Genomic DNA, 13,109 nt, shown 5'->3' with positions numbered 1-13,109 from the left:
CTTTGAAGAACTCAAATCTTTGTATGGCGAAGAAGCACCATCCTATAGCACTGTTAAAAACTGGCATAATGAATTTAATCATGGCCGACGCTCGCTCAATGACGAATTTGTCCGGCCGTTGTGCCTGGAAACATTGATGCCGTTCGAGATCAAATTGCACAAGATCGTCATGTGACATACTGCGTGATAGAGGCATCTTTGGGCTTTTCTTCCACCAGCTTAAACACTATTTTGCACAAACACCTAGCCGTAACAAACAAAAATGTTGTCGTTGGATCCCGCACAAGTTGACAATCGCTCAAAAAAAAAAAGGCTCGTGTCGATTGGTACAAGGAAATGTTGAAAAATTACGAATATGGTGCTTCAAAAGAAGTTTATAAGATCATGGATCTATGCGTATGACTCCGAAACAGAGCAACAATCGACCGTGTGGGTCTGCAACGACGAACCAAATCCAACGAAAGTTATCCGTGGAAGAAGCACTGTTTATACGGCAAAACTGTGGCGTCATGTGGCGACTTTTCCACTTGAGCAACGTAGGACGATAAATTCTGAATGCTGCACCACAATTTGTTTGCCAAAAGTCTTGTGAGATATTCGAAAAACGAATAAAACGGTTCATTCTTCTGCATGAGCGATGAGAGCTGTCACACATCGGCTCAAACCATTGCTCATTTGACCGGCCAAAACGACGAATTGATGGGTCATCTCCGCCCTATAGCGAATTGATGGATCATCTCCTCCCTATAGGACTTGCGCACCCAATGATTTCTTTTCATTCTCGCAGATCAAGAATTAAATGTGTGGTCAACGATTTTTATCCCCAGAAGATGCTGTTGAAGCGTTCAAAAACCACGTTTTGGAGGAATCTCCATCAGAGTGGAGAAAGAGCTTCGACAATTGGTTTAAGCACATACAACAGTGTATGAATCATGCTGGAGATTAAAATAATTTTTGATGATGAATGTTTGCATTTTAATAATTAGACCAGAAATATAAATACCAGCCTACGTATTGCTTTTAAAATACAGATCAAAACTAAGCTTGCGAAGTACTGATGGCTAGCAATTCGGCCTGGACGTCCTTTATGAATAAAAAAAAAAGAACTGACGGCTAAATATGTCCTCACTACTTAATTTCCTCATTATTTTCTGTTGAAAACAGTGTTTTGTTTAAGTATTCTACGTTTTTTTCTTCTCCGACCATTACCATTAGCTATTAGACGATGCCAACACATTAGCCAACACAAGAAGTCCTGACAAAATAACTCAAACAGATATTTTGTCACATGTCACAACATTTTCAAATCCTGAAAATGTTTACTCAACAAACGTAAGTAGTTTAAGTTTCTTTCCGTTTTCCCGATCTCTCCGCTTGGTAAAACTCTACGAGGCCATGCTCTTTTGGAATCCCGGCCAAACTGATCATGCTTGTTAGAATTAGCATGACCAACGTTACATGCCAGGTGGAGGTGGATGGAAAACTCTCATGGTCCTTTGCTACCACCAAAGGCCTGCGTCAAGGAGATGCGCACGCCTGTCTCCTATTCAACTTGGCGATAGAGAGGACCATCCGTGACTCGGAGGTGGAGATTTCGGGAACAATCTTCTATAAGTCAACCCAGATCCTGACATATTCTGATGATATAGACATCATTGGTCTGCGGCTCTCCCAGGTAGCAGAGGCCTACCAAAGGATCGACCAGGCGGCAGAAAACCTCGCATTGCAGATTAACGAGGCAAAGACCAAATTGATGTTGGCGCTCTCAGCTGCCCTACTAAGAAATCCGGAACTACGTGGAGGTGATTTACGGATAGGTGATCGCAAATTTGAAGTCGTCCAAAACTTCACCTATCTCGGGTCAAAAGTCAGCACCGAAAACAGCACAGAGAAAGAGTTGCGCTTTAGGATGCTGGCGGCCAGCCGGTCATTCTACATCCTGAGGAGACATCTCACCTCAAAAAAGCTTTCGCGACGGTCGAAGCTGGGACTCTTATCGTACCTTTATAGTCCCAGTACTCACATACGCCTCTGAGACATGGACCCTGTCCAAAACAGATGAAGCCCTCTTAGCCGCGTTCGAGAGGAAGATGCTCAGAAGGATTGTAGGCCCCGTATGTGTGGAAGGTCAATAGGGGAGCCGCTACAATGACGAGCTGCGATGGGCTGGCAATGTTATACGCATGGCACCGGACGACCCAGCTCAAAAAGTCCTTTTAGACCGTTTTTTTAGTCCCAGATTGAGGTGAGAGGATGGCGTGTAATCATCCGCCATCAAGGCCGGGATAACGAATTGGCGGACCGTGGGTGGTTCCAGATTATGCAGAGGCAGGCCAAGACCGCAAAGCGGTTGTAGCACCTGATAAGTAAGTAAGTAAGTAGTAAGTTCCAAAATTTCTCATGCATTGTTTCCATTCATCTTGAAATAAAGTTTTAGTTGGGTATTGCACAAAATTATGTTTAAACATAAAACAGAAAATAAACAAATCATGAATCATATGGGAATTAGAAGCAAACATAAATAACAACGATTGGCGATTAAATTTAAAATTAAAGCGAATTGTACAAATGATTATATTGAAATGGCTGGAGTTTTGAAGCCATGCAACAGAGAAGCAAAATACGGTGTAATCTTACTTAAGATATTCACCTTCTGATGCACAAATTAAGAGATAATAATTGCGATATTAGGGCTGATTATCAAATACAAATTGTCAAAACAAGTTGTCAAAAACGGAAGATTCGAATAATGACAGCCGTTTGGTTTGTCGATTGAAAAAAAACTTAACGAAAGGCAAACTTACAAGTAAACTGCCAAGAATTTGTATTATCTAACACAAACGGAGAATCGTATTCATCAAACTGTTTTCCGTCACCAATTCGAAACGGAAAGGCGCCAAACTCACTGGTTTCTGTATGTTTCCAGTTCGTTTTCTTAAGCAGTGCCAACCAAAACGTGAATATTTTACTTCAGTAAGGATATCCTCGAAGAAAAGGACGGGAAAAAAGTATCGTCGAGCATCTTGCTGCTCATTTCATTCCATTTATAGAAATTTATTTAGGCGAAAACACTTCTTCCAAAATATTTAAACACTTTTGCCCTTACAGGCGGACACTTTGGCTCAACCTCATTAAGAATATCGAAGAAAATTTCCTTCAATACACGGAAAAACTTTCTGAAATCTGAAAAGAACATCCTCGAGAACATATCAAACGGGTTTTACACAAAAATTTCACAAAAGTTCAGTTGTTTAATAAGATCTTCTGTTCTTTCATCAACACTACTGCTATCATCGCTCACATGATTTGACAAAAAAAAAACAACAATCTTCACAAAAAGAACAATTGTTAATACTTTTGGTACTATTTGAGTTGGTTTCATCATTTTGACAGATTGATTTTGAAGATTTAACGAAAAAAATTGCTTCACGAACGTTTCATAATGCAACTTTTTATCTTCCGTTTGTATTCACATGCTTGTCTTGAGATTTTTCCGTTTGTAAGAGATGATCAGGCGTTTTATTAAACCAACACTTAAAATTAAAGTAAAAATACACGGTCGAAGTTCTCTCTTGTGTTTTAAAAATAAGACCCATGTGTGTCTTCTTCTCTATTTGACTGCCTCCTGTGAGAATCGAACTCACGACCGCTGGTTTACAAGACCAGCGCTCTGCCAACTGAGCTAAAGAGGCACTGATGACAGCCAACCATTTCGTTGTCTGCTGATTCGAGCTGCAACCCTACCCCTGGATAGACATTCCAGTCGCAGCTGTTCAATTTAGAGCTTTTTCTCACCATACCAGTTCCGTTGCCAGTAAAATCGTTCCGATTGTTGCCTCGTTTAGATCATCTACGTGCTCTAGTTTATCATGTCTCGTGCTATTACGCACACACACGCACACACACAAACTCAACAAAATGCTAGGGCTCATCGATTTAAAGTTCTTCTTCTTCTTCCAATGTCTGCCATTTTTAAACTTAGCTTTGGGCTTTCGTGGTATTGTGATGGTAAGAGCTACCCAACCGGCACACCACGCTACTCGAATAAAATACTATCTCTGCTCTAGAATTCCCTTCTCTACGCCATCTATCATCTGTTGAACGGTTGAACAGTGGCGCTAACGAGATGCGAGGCCACAGGGTCACTGGCCAAAAGGTCGTAAAGAAAACGTACCACACGAACGAGTCGCAGCAGCGAAGTGAAGAAGTTGCGTTAGTTGCAACTGCCACAAGTACGAAAATATATTCAACCAGGCTCATGTCCAGCAGCAAATTTACCAGCTTATACCACCTCTGCAGAAACAATGCACTATGGCAACTGGCGGTGTTTGAAATATTCCTTTAATTTAACGTCTCACAGAGCGTCAAAAGAAATTAATATTGTGCGAGAAACATTCGCAAATAGTCCCGACGGCGGAGACTATGACACGCGCTTGCATTGCACACATCGTGCAACTCTTCCATCATGGAACAAAACGGAACGAGGACGCTCTTTCGTCACACGCCGATGGCGGGACGGTACCGAGTTCCACACAAATGTGCCGAAAGAAAAGGAACATTCTTCAGTGGAGAAAGTGTGCGTGTTGGCGACGCTTTTGTCATTTGTATTTGCAGACATTCTTCCTTTTTTGATGTAAGAAATGGTTGAGATCATTCCGCTGACAATAATGTCGGGGGTGGATGTAAAATAGCTGTCTCGAACTTTTGGAAAAATTTAATTTAAGTGGAAGTGATTTAAAACGAATGCAATTTAATCTCTTGCTCCAAGAAGAAAGGAGACAATTTCCGAAAGCAAATTATACTTTACGCTAAAAATCAAACATTTTCACAATGTAAGCCCATTATCAATCAGGAAAGCGACGTTTGGAGTAAAGCAACAATAATAAATCATTTAAAATTCATTAAAATTTTTTGACAGAACATCCTTGTTGATGCAATGCCTGGAACGATGATGATTGTTGATCAACAATCGATGATTCAACGTAATTCCTTTCCTCTAAATATTTTTATTTAAAAAAATATATATTTTAGAACAAGTTTTTAACGATAAAATCAATATTAGAGGGTTACTGTTGTGCTTTGGCGCCTCATGATGAGTTCAAGGAGCTGTACGGTGGTATAACGATCGTGCAACTTCCGGTGAGCTGATCAGCTCAGTAAAAGGACAACGGACGATCCAGCCCGTAAAGCCCTTTTGGGGCCGCTCCCACAGGCAAACAAGGCGTGGAAGGTCCTAACAGGCCGTAATATTTAATTGGATAGTCGCCGGTGCCATGACCGCCCGATAAGTAAGTGAATTGTTGGGCTTACGAGTAAAATTACAAAAGAATTTGAAAAGAAATTGGGAAATGTACACTTCATCATCCTTCTGTCTAATAAAACTTTCTTTGGAGCCTTGGGGGCCTTACAAAAGACCAAACTATGTTTATGAACATCCCTCACACAAGGTCACATCACCTAAAACCCTAGCAATGGCCCCAAAGGGCAGCTATCCCAACAATGGGGAAAAAGTTAATCAAACCAAACGAGACTTGATCGACCCCCGGAAGCGTCAAGCAGCAAATTATGGGATATCGATCCAAGTGAGCACACACACACACATACCCAATCCTGCACTTTCGGATCAAATCCAGCCGTATAAAAAGGATTATGCTTGTTGGGTGGGTTAAATTTATAGATTTTTAGTTCCTTCCTTTGGTTGTTCTTTTCGCTGGTGTGTGAAGCTGTGACACAGAGAAGATGGAACAAGTGATTTAAAAACTAAACAACACTTTGAGTCCGTGTTGCAATCTCCTCCGAAGGCCATGAGTTCATGTTTTCTTGGTCAAACCAGACAGCTATAAAAGCATGGACTCATGGATGGAATTTAAAATGCTTCCAAGGAAGATTTCATCCTCTTTTGAGGAAAAATAAACGGCTCAGAAACACCGTAACACCCATCTTATAAGGTGGAAAAGATCAATCATATACTTGAATTAAATTAACTATAACAAAATTTTCCATAACGAGGATCCACTTGAAACCAATTTCGTGTGCTTCAACGCATCAAACCACTTAACGATACCCAACCGACAGAAGATAAAATAAAAAAATGATACGTGAAACCACTTTTGGGGGAAAGGTTATACCACGTTAATAGCGCGTTTTAATAGCTCAATAACACTTCAAAGCTGATGCTACCAACACTTTGCCCAACTGCACTGTCATACTCACTGATAAACCATTGCAAGCGATAGACCTTGAACGTGATAGCGAATGCAATCGTATTCGAATGCCAAAACAAGCGTAAAGGACAGTACTAATGTGACCACACACATTATAGTTTTTGCATTACATTCCTCACCCTGTTTTGGCAAAAGTATTCCTTAAAAGAAAAAACGTAGCACGTTACTAAAGATCGCATTGGAAAGCAAAAACAAACAGTGACTAATGTACTCGGTGTGTGTGTGTGTGTTTATTGAACATATTCAGCCAGCGGAGCCAGCCAGCTGAGTAACATTTGCGTTGGTTGAAATGATTGTAGCTTCGTTTCAGTGAACGCGGAGGTTCTTATCACTTGAGTTTGTTTTTATGACAATTTTTTCCCCAACCACATTTGCAGCAGCTGGCGCTTTGTGTAGTCTTTTATTGGCCAGCGGGAAAATCACACATGGGATTATGTAGTTCGAAAACACACTAATACGCACAAAAGGGAGCGTATTGCTGGAGAATCATTTTCGCACAACATACCAATTTTATTTAGCGTACAAGAATGAATACGATTCCAACAGAAAATTGGACGACCATCCAACGAAATCGTCACAAGCAATTTCGCAACACAAAATAATTGTTGAGCAAATATACGGATACATTTGCTCACGCACACTTCTATGCTCCGAGCAAAATAAACGAGCGATCGATTCTGTTCGACACTTGTACAGCAACAAATAGCCGCAAAACGTTCCTGTCCTGCCAACACTGATAATGATTGCAATTACAGCACTAAACAGCATCACGTGGACGCTAGGTTGTTGATGGATCACTGATGGACATCTCGACTCACCGTCTGTGCAACGCGGTGAGACGAATCGTAATACGTAATGCCCTTTTCTCACCTTCGGCTCCAACACACGAATTCTAACGCTTGGTGGGAGAAGGCCCTGATGAAAGACGGTGAAGATTGTAGGAATCATAATTACCACAAAAGCAATAAGCAAATTTTACTAAATTAAACTGCTTCCGCATATTGCAGATTATTTTTACAAAAAATATCTGTTTGCATAATATATTTCAAGTTTTTGCTTAATTTTAAAGAACTTCATTGTGGACGCAACCCTTATCTATCTAGTAAAATTCGAATTTTTAGTGTATACATGAACATAAAAAATAATAAATAAATATTGAAGACTAGAATTATCTATTATGTGTTTTTTTTGTTATAATCCAATCTCTTCATAATAATTGAAGCAGTATGAAGTAGTAAATAATCATGTTTAAAAAATGTGTAACCATCCATAACTATTATAAAACTTTTAATTTCAATAAATCGAGTAAGGGTATCCGTATTAGATGGAAGGTAGCATAAAAGAGAATCGGAACATAAAAAAGTGAATAAAATCCCAAAAAAATCCGCCTAAGATGACATCTTTTCGATGGGTGAAAATTTCACGCAGATTTCTCGTAGAAAGTGAGACAAAATGAGCAGCTCTTTATGAACATAACGAGCCTTTGGTACGGAAAAAATGGGTGTTGCTGGTTAGAGCCGAAATTAAGGTGGCCGAAACAATGTTTCGAGGGGCGTCGCCTAAGAGATTCCTTCTCAACAGTGCATTGTTTGTACAACTTCGGATCCGTTTTCTGAATCGTGGACTCGGATCCGACGGAACCGCGAGGCCAATAGAATTGGATTGAGCATCAATGCGACGAAGACTAAATGCCTGCTTGCCGGAGACTCTGACCGATCAGTTGACGACGACGATCTCGAGGTGGTAGAGGAGTTCTGCTACCTTGGTACGATCGTAACTTAGGACAACAACGTAAGCAGCGAAATCCTAAGGGGAATCGTGCCTACTACGGTGCTGATATCCTGACGGTAGTCAAAGCCGGAAGGATACGTTGGCTGGGGCACGTGATGAGTATGCCACTAACGAGCACCTTCTTGGTGGGGCATGAGTCCGGTACACCCCACCAAGGCTCTCGTACCCGTTCGGTACGAGGCGTAGAGGATCACAACGAGCTCGTTGGCTGGATCAAGTGGAGTCTAACCTGTCGGAGATCGGATGCAGCCGTGGATGGAAGACTGCAGCCCTAGACCGAGTTTCCTGGAAACTGATTGGAGACCTGGCCATGTCGACGCGGCGTGCTCAATCCTGAGCAGGCCAAGAAGAAGAAGAAATCCAGTCGTGGAAGGAGACTCATAATACAAAATGTCTTTTCTCGTATGGGGTCTCGTATGCCGAGGCATATACAAGATTCCAAGAGTCTTTCTCATAGTCAATCTCAATGATCTTCTCATATTTGTCCTGATTGGAACCACCATTTTGTCGTTTTATTAGTTTGTATCAGACTACCATCAAGATGTCTACAATGTGTTTTTAGTGTAGCTCTGGACGCTGTGTTTTAGTAAAGCTCTGGACGCTAAAAATTTTCGGTATTATTTTAATAAACTTTCCTGAGGTTGCGTTAATCTAAAGTCCCTTAGTGCGGGCATTGTTTTGGGCGTTGAACGTTTTTTTTTTTTTTTTGGTGTTGAAACTCTTTAACGGACTAAATTCATTTTATGAAAGGGTTGATTTAACGATTTTAATGACGATTAAATAAATCAAATCTCATTCACTCCACGACACTATGTTGGTTAAAAATGCTACTATATGATGATTGTTCTGGACAGTTTTAAAACCCGTATTTAGCATTACATTGGAACTTACCTGTGAAAAAAAAACTGCTTCTAAAAAATCATTTCCGTCTCTTGAAGGTACGCTATTGCAGGGACGAGTGTTTGTGATGCTTAAACCTTTTAAAATGAATGCATTAAGTTAGAAAGACTCGGCATCAGAAGTCAAACACACCATATCTCGCGGGGGGTTTCTGCTTCCGCCCTTTCCGATTGCGCCCTCGGTTGTTGTAAACGCGAGAATGACGTACGAAAGGAGTCGCACGCGTAAAGTGTTTTTTTTTTTTGTGCGTCCGCGGGCGGTACGTAGGACAAAGTGGGTGCTGGAGCGGGGAGAAGAAGGGGAGGGGGATAGGTGCCAGTTTGCGGTTTCGCGTTAGAAGTGGAAAAAAGGTGGCAAAGAAGCACACGCTAATGAACGGGATAAACAAACGCTCGGCGCGAGAGATCGATGGTTCGTTCGTTCGCTCACCGCTGAATAGGCTGCGAGATGAGAAGCAGAGTTCAACTCTAACTCACGCACCGCTTACTCACGCCGATAACGGAAGCATCGAAACCTCCCCGCGCGGGGTGGTCGATGCAAAGCCACACAGCGGGCTGTGGGAGTGTGGGGTGTTGCCACTCCACCGGTAGAACAAAACAACATAGGCAAAAAAAAATACGCACACTACAATCGAGGTAGTACCTTTCACAATATCACTTTGCTAACCGCTCGTGTGTGCGTGTGTGTGCATACAACAAAAACGCACACTTTCGTTGAGACCTTCGATTCCGACCAGATTTCCAAGATTCCTTCACCGACGATTCCGAAACACTTCATGGAACTGGTTGATGCCGCGAAAGAGAAAAAGTGGGGGGGGGGGGGTCATCACCCAGTAGCACACCTTATCGCTCTCACTCACTCACGCTCGCACACGCTTGCTAACGGCTCACAATCTCCCTCTCTCGCATTTCATTCTTTCACTGTGCGGGAACAACGGCGTGCTATCCGCGCACACAGCCCAGATGATGATGTTGGGAAGCCCAGAAATTCCTCCAGCGAGGATTTGGGACTGTAATTGTGGGGCTCGCTCTCCCGGGAGGTTGAAAGATTTCACTTGCTTCACCGTTCACTTCACCGTTTCGGGAAACATGGCGATTCCCCAAAAAGAAAGAAACAACCGAACAAACGGCTACTATGATCGAATTCCGGCCCTGGGCGAGACGTTAAGGTAACACGTATGCACAACCGCACTGCACACACCTGTAACACACGCGCGTACAACGGTGTTCCATGGAAGAAATAGAACCCAACACAACAGGCCACCCTGTGCTGTCGTCACACCGTTACAATTCAGCTCACCTGGTGGAGCCTGTATTCTAGCAGCTTCTATGTGTGCGTACACGGATGCACTTTTTAGGGGCGAAAACAGGAACAACAGCCTTGAGATGGTGCCCGTTTGTTCCTCTTCTCACCATTCAGTGCAAAAAAGCAGGGAACCACATTTACAAAGGCTTTTACTTTTTTTAAAGTGTAGCACGACATAGCTCTAAACTACGTTCACGTAATTACATTGAAAATGCTTCACTATTTTACTTTTTTCCTGAATCTACTTAAACTTCACATGCAAAATTCTTTCCACTACATAGACACCAACCAGAAACCCATATTTAGGGCATCGGTGTGACGATCCAAACGGGAGCCACACAAATTAACTGAACGCCAACACACGTACGCACACACACACAAACACAAACCACGCATTCAAAAGCTCCAAAACTTACTTCCTTTAACTTTCAATATTTTTCCACTCACTGTACAGGACACATTCGCTAATCGTTGAACTGGCAACAGTTTACAGTAGCTTAGAACATAGAAACGAAACAGCCGACGACCGACACACACGAGGCGAACGACACGGCACGTCCGCGCGCTACGAGAGATGAGAGACAAAAAACAAACAGGTTGAGAAGGCTCCGTACCAAACTCACGTTTGAAAGAGCAATGAATAATAAAACTGACAGATCTGTTGGACCGTGTGCGTTCATCGTGCCGATTGGGAAGGTGTGTGAGTGTGAACGAACCGGTAATTTTAACAGGGCTCGCCGGTATGATTGAGTGAACAAAAAAGTTCTGTCACATGGAATATGTTCTTTTTTTATTCAATAATAACGGCCTGGTTGTATTGGTTAGAATTTTGTATCACGAAATTTGTTTATTATTGTTTATAGATTGAGCTAAATTGTTAATAGAATAAAACTTAGGCTGGAATCACTGCCTCAGTCTTACGACTATTTGAGCCAATTTATGCCTGATTGTTTCAGTCAAACCCGCAGCAACAGCGAAACAATCCAAAAAGCGTTAGAAGTATTACATTTTCATTTTTCGTTTCGGTCTGTTTCGGTTTTTTTTGTGGCCCCGGCCTAACGGTTCGTAACGCTTCTTTGACCGTTTCGCTATGTTTCGCTGTTTTTGAGGGTTCGAACGAAGCAACAGACCTTTAAAAAAAAATTCGGCCATAATGTACTGTAATTTGGTTAATAATATCCATAAACATCGAAAAAATTTTCTGTTGTGACAAAGTTGTAACTTACTATCAAATTTGATGTTTCGTGTCGATCTGTTTCGGTCGTGTGTGGTCGGGGCCTTTTGAGGTTTTTGCTTTGTTTGCTTGCGTTAAATACAAGGTTCTTTACTTGATAACGTAAAAGCATCAATGGTTTTGGTAAATACTTCAAATAAAAAGACTCGGCCTGATGACATAATAATGGTTTCAGCAGACATGGTAAACAATTTTCTTTTATTGTAATATCACCTTTGAACCCTCATAATTTGCTCTTTACGCGAACAGACACTTTCGGAAGTATAAGTACTATAGGTACTAGTACCTATATAGTAGTATAGTACCTATAGTACTATAGGAAGTATGCCCGAATATGGTCATGAGTTTCTCTGCCCTCTTCGTATTTGGGCATGTATTTTTCGTCTTAGGACATGCCCGAGGAAGTCCTCGGGAAACTATTCTTCGTATAATAATACTACTAAAACGCACGATCACTTGTGCACAAAGTCATTTGACGGGGATTAACTACTAAAGTTTTTTGGTATCATCACTACCTTCCCTACAAACATTTTAATCGAGCCCGTCGACAATTGTTGACCTTACCAGTCGATATAGTAATCGCATCAGATGAGATTGTACACTGAATTTCTACGCAGGGTAAAGTGCGTAGCCTATAGGTATAAACGAGGGCAAGAAGTTGTCTCACCACCGGGCCGCCCCGATTTTATCCGATAGATGGAAGGTTCCGTCATCTGTAAAATCCTATTCAGAAACTTGTCAAGACCATGTGAAAACATCGGTACCTTGGAACGAAGAGAATGGAGTTCACAATGGAGTTCACCTCTGCTTTTTTATGTGATACCTTTTCTTTCTATATATATTGAACTGTTATATTGAAAGTTCACAGCGAGTTTGCAGCAAAGTTCCATCGCGTGCGGGCTTGAAGTTGCTCAGATTCGCAACAGAAAGTTCGCACAACATAAACACAACGTCAGAATGTGCTACTGGTGTGAATTTTACTATTGTAGTAGGCTTGTGATTCGCGTGCCTCAAACGCAAATCGCGCCACAAGCAGCGATGTTTTTTTGTTTATGCTAACTGGGAAATTGTCAAACGTCACAATACACAACGCAGCGTTTCCGCTATGTGTAGCCGCGTACTTCGCCCCCTGTCACTGTTTGCTGTCAGCCGTCTGCCAGCCGTCATTTCATGAGGTCGCGCGCTAAAAAAAAGATCAAGCATTTGTGAAGCTTTTGCTTTCGCGCGCTCGGTGCAAGTGAGAAACAAAAAGAAAAATGGAGAAAACTACTGTGGTGGATTTCGTGGTCCGCTGTGCCGGCTTCGCTGTTTTCGCCCCCGTACTGCTGGTGCTGCTGCGGTCCAAGTGAGGTGTACGCCATTTGCCGCGGAAGCTGTCGACATTTTGCGCCCGTTCGCGGTGGGGTTATTTTTTTTATCTGTGTGTGAACTACGTTTAGTGCGTGCGCCCGTCTGGCTGCGGAAAGGGGACGTAAACACCCTCGAAAAGACGCGCAATTTGCGATAGCCCCCTGCTACCTATCCCACGTCTCGCCCCGTGGGGCCGTTCGATCGGTCTCGCCCGGGCCAACCCTCCCCCGTAGGTTCGATACTGGAAGTCGCCCTTATTAGTGTGCCCCGTGGGCTGGTAGTGGTGATATGTAGTGCTTGTGGCC

The 13,109-nt window shown here is 42.3% G+C and overlaps 3 protein-coding genes and 1 non-coding gene across 6 annotated transcripts in view; 1 reads left to right on the top strand and 3 right to left on the bottom strand.

Moving 5' to 3' along the window:
- Positions 1-13,109, bottom strand: part of LOC126561246 (inositol 1,4,5-trisphosphate receptor) — a 437,037-nt gene that overhangs the window by 29,698 nt on the left and 394,230 nt on the right. The gene's annotated exons all lie outside the window — the stretch shown is intronic.
- Positions 1-13,109, top strand: part of LOC126561609 (protein wech) — a 374,746-nt gene that overhangs the window by 66,137 nt on the left and 295,500 nt on the right. The window lies entirely within an intron of this gene.
- The window catches only part of LOC126563378 (programmed cell death 6-interacting protein), a 292,351-nt gene that overhangs the window by 156,738 nt on the left and 122,504 nt on the right, over positions 1-13,109 (bottom strand). The gene's annotated exons all lie outside the window — the stretch shown is intronic.
- On the bottom strand, positions 3,620-3,692 carry Trnat-ugu (transfer RNA threonine (anticodon UGU)). Its single transcript has one exon. It is a non-coding gene; the product is annotated as a tRNA-Thr (tRNA).

The sequence above is a fragment of the Anopheles maculipalpis genome, chromosome 3RL (genome assembly GCF_943734695.1).
Source record: "Anopheles maculipalpis chromosome 3RL, idAnoMacuDA_375_x, whole genome shotgun sequence".
Classification (NCBI taxonomy): Eukaryota; Metazoa; Arthropoda; class Insecta; order Diptera; family Culicidae; genus Anopheles; species Anopheles maculipalpis.
The sequence above is the reverse complement of the archived record's forward strand: the minus strand, read 5'-3'. Positions and strand labels throughout refer to the sequence as shown.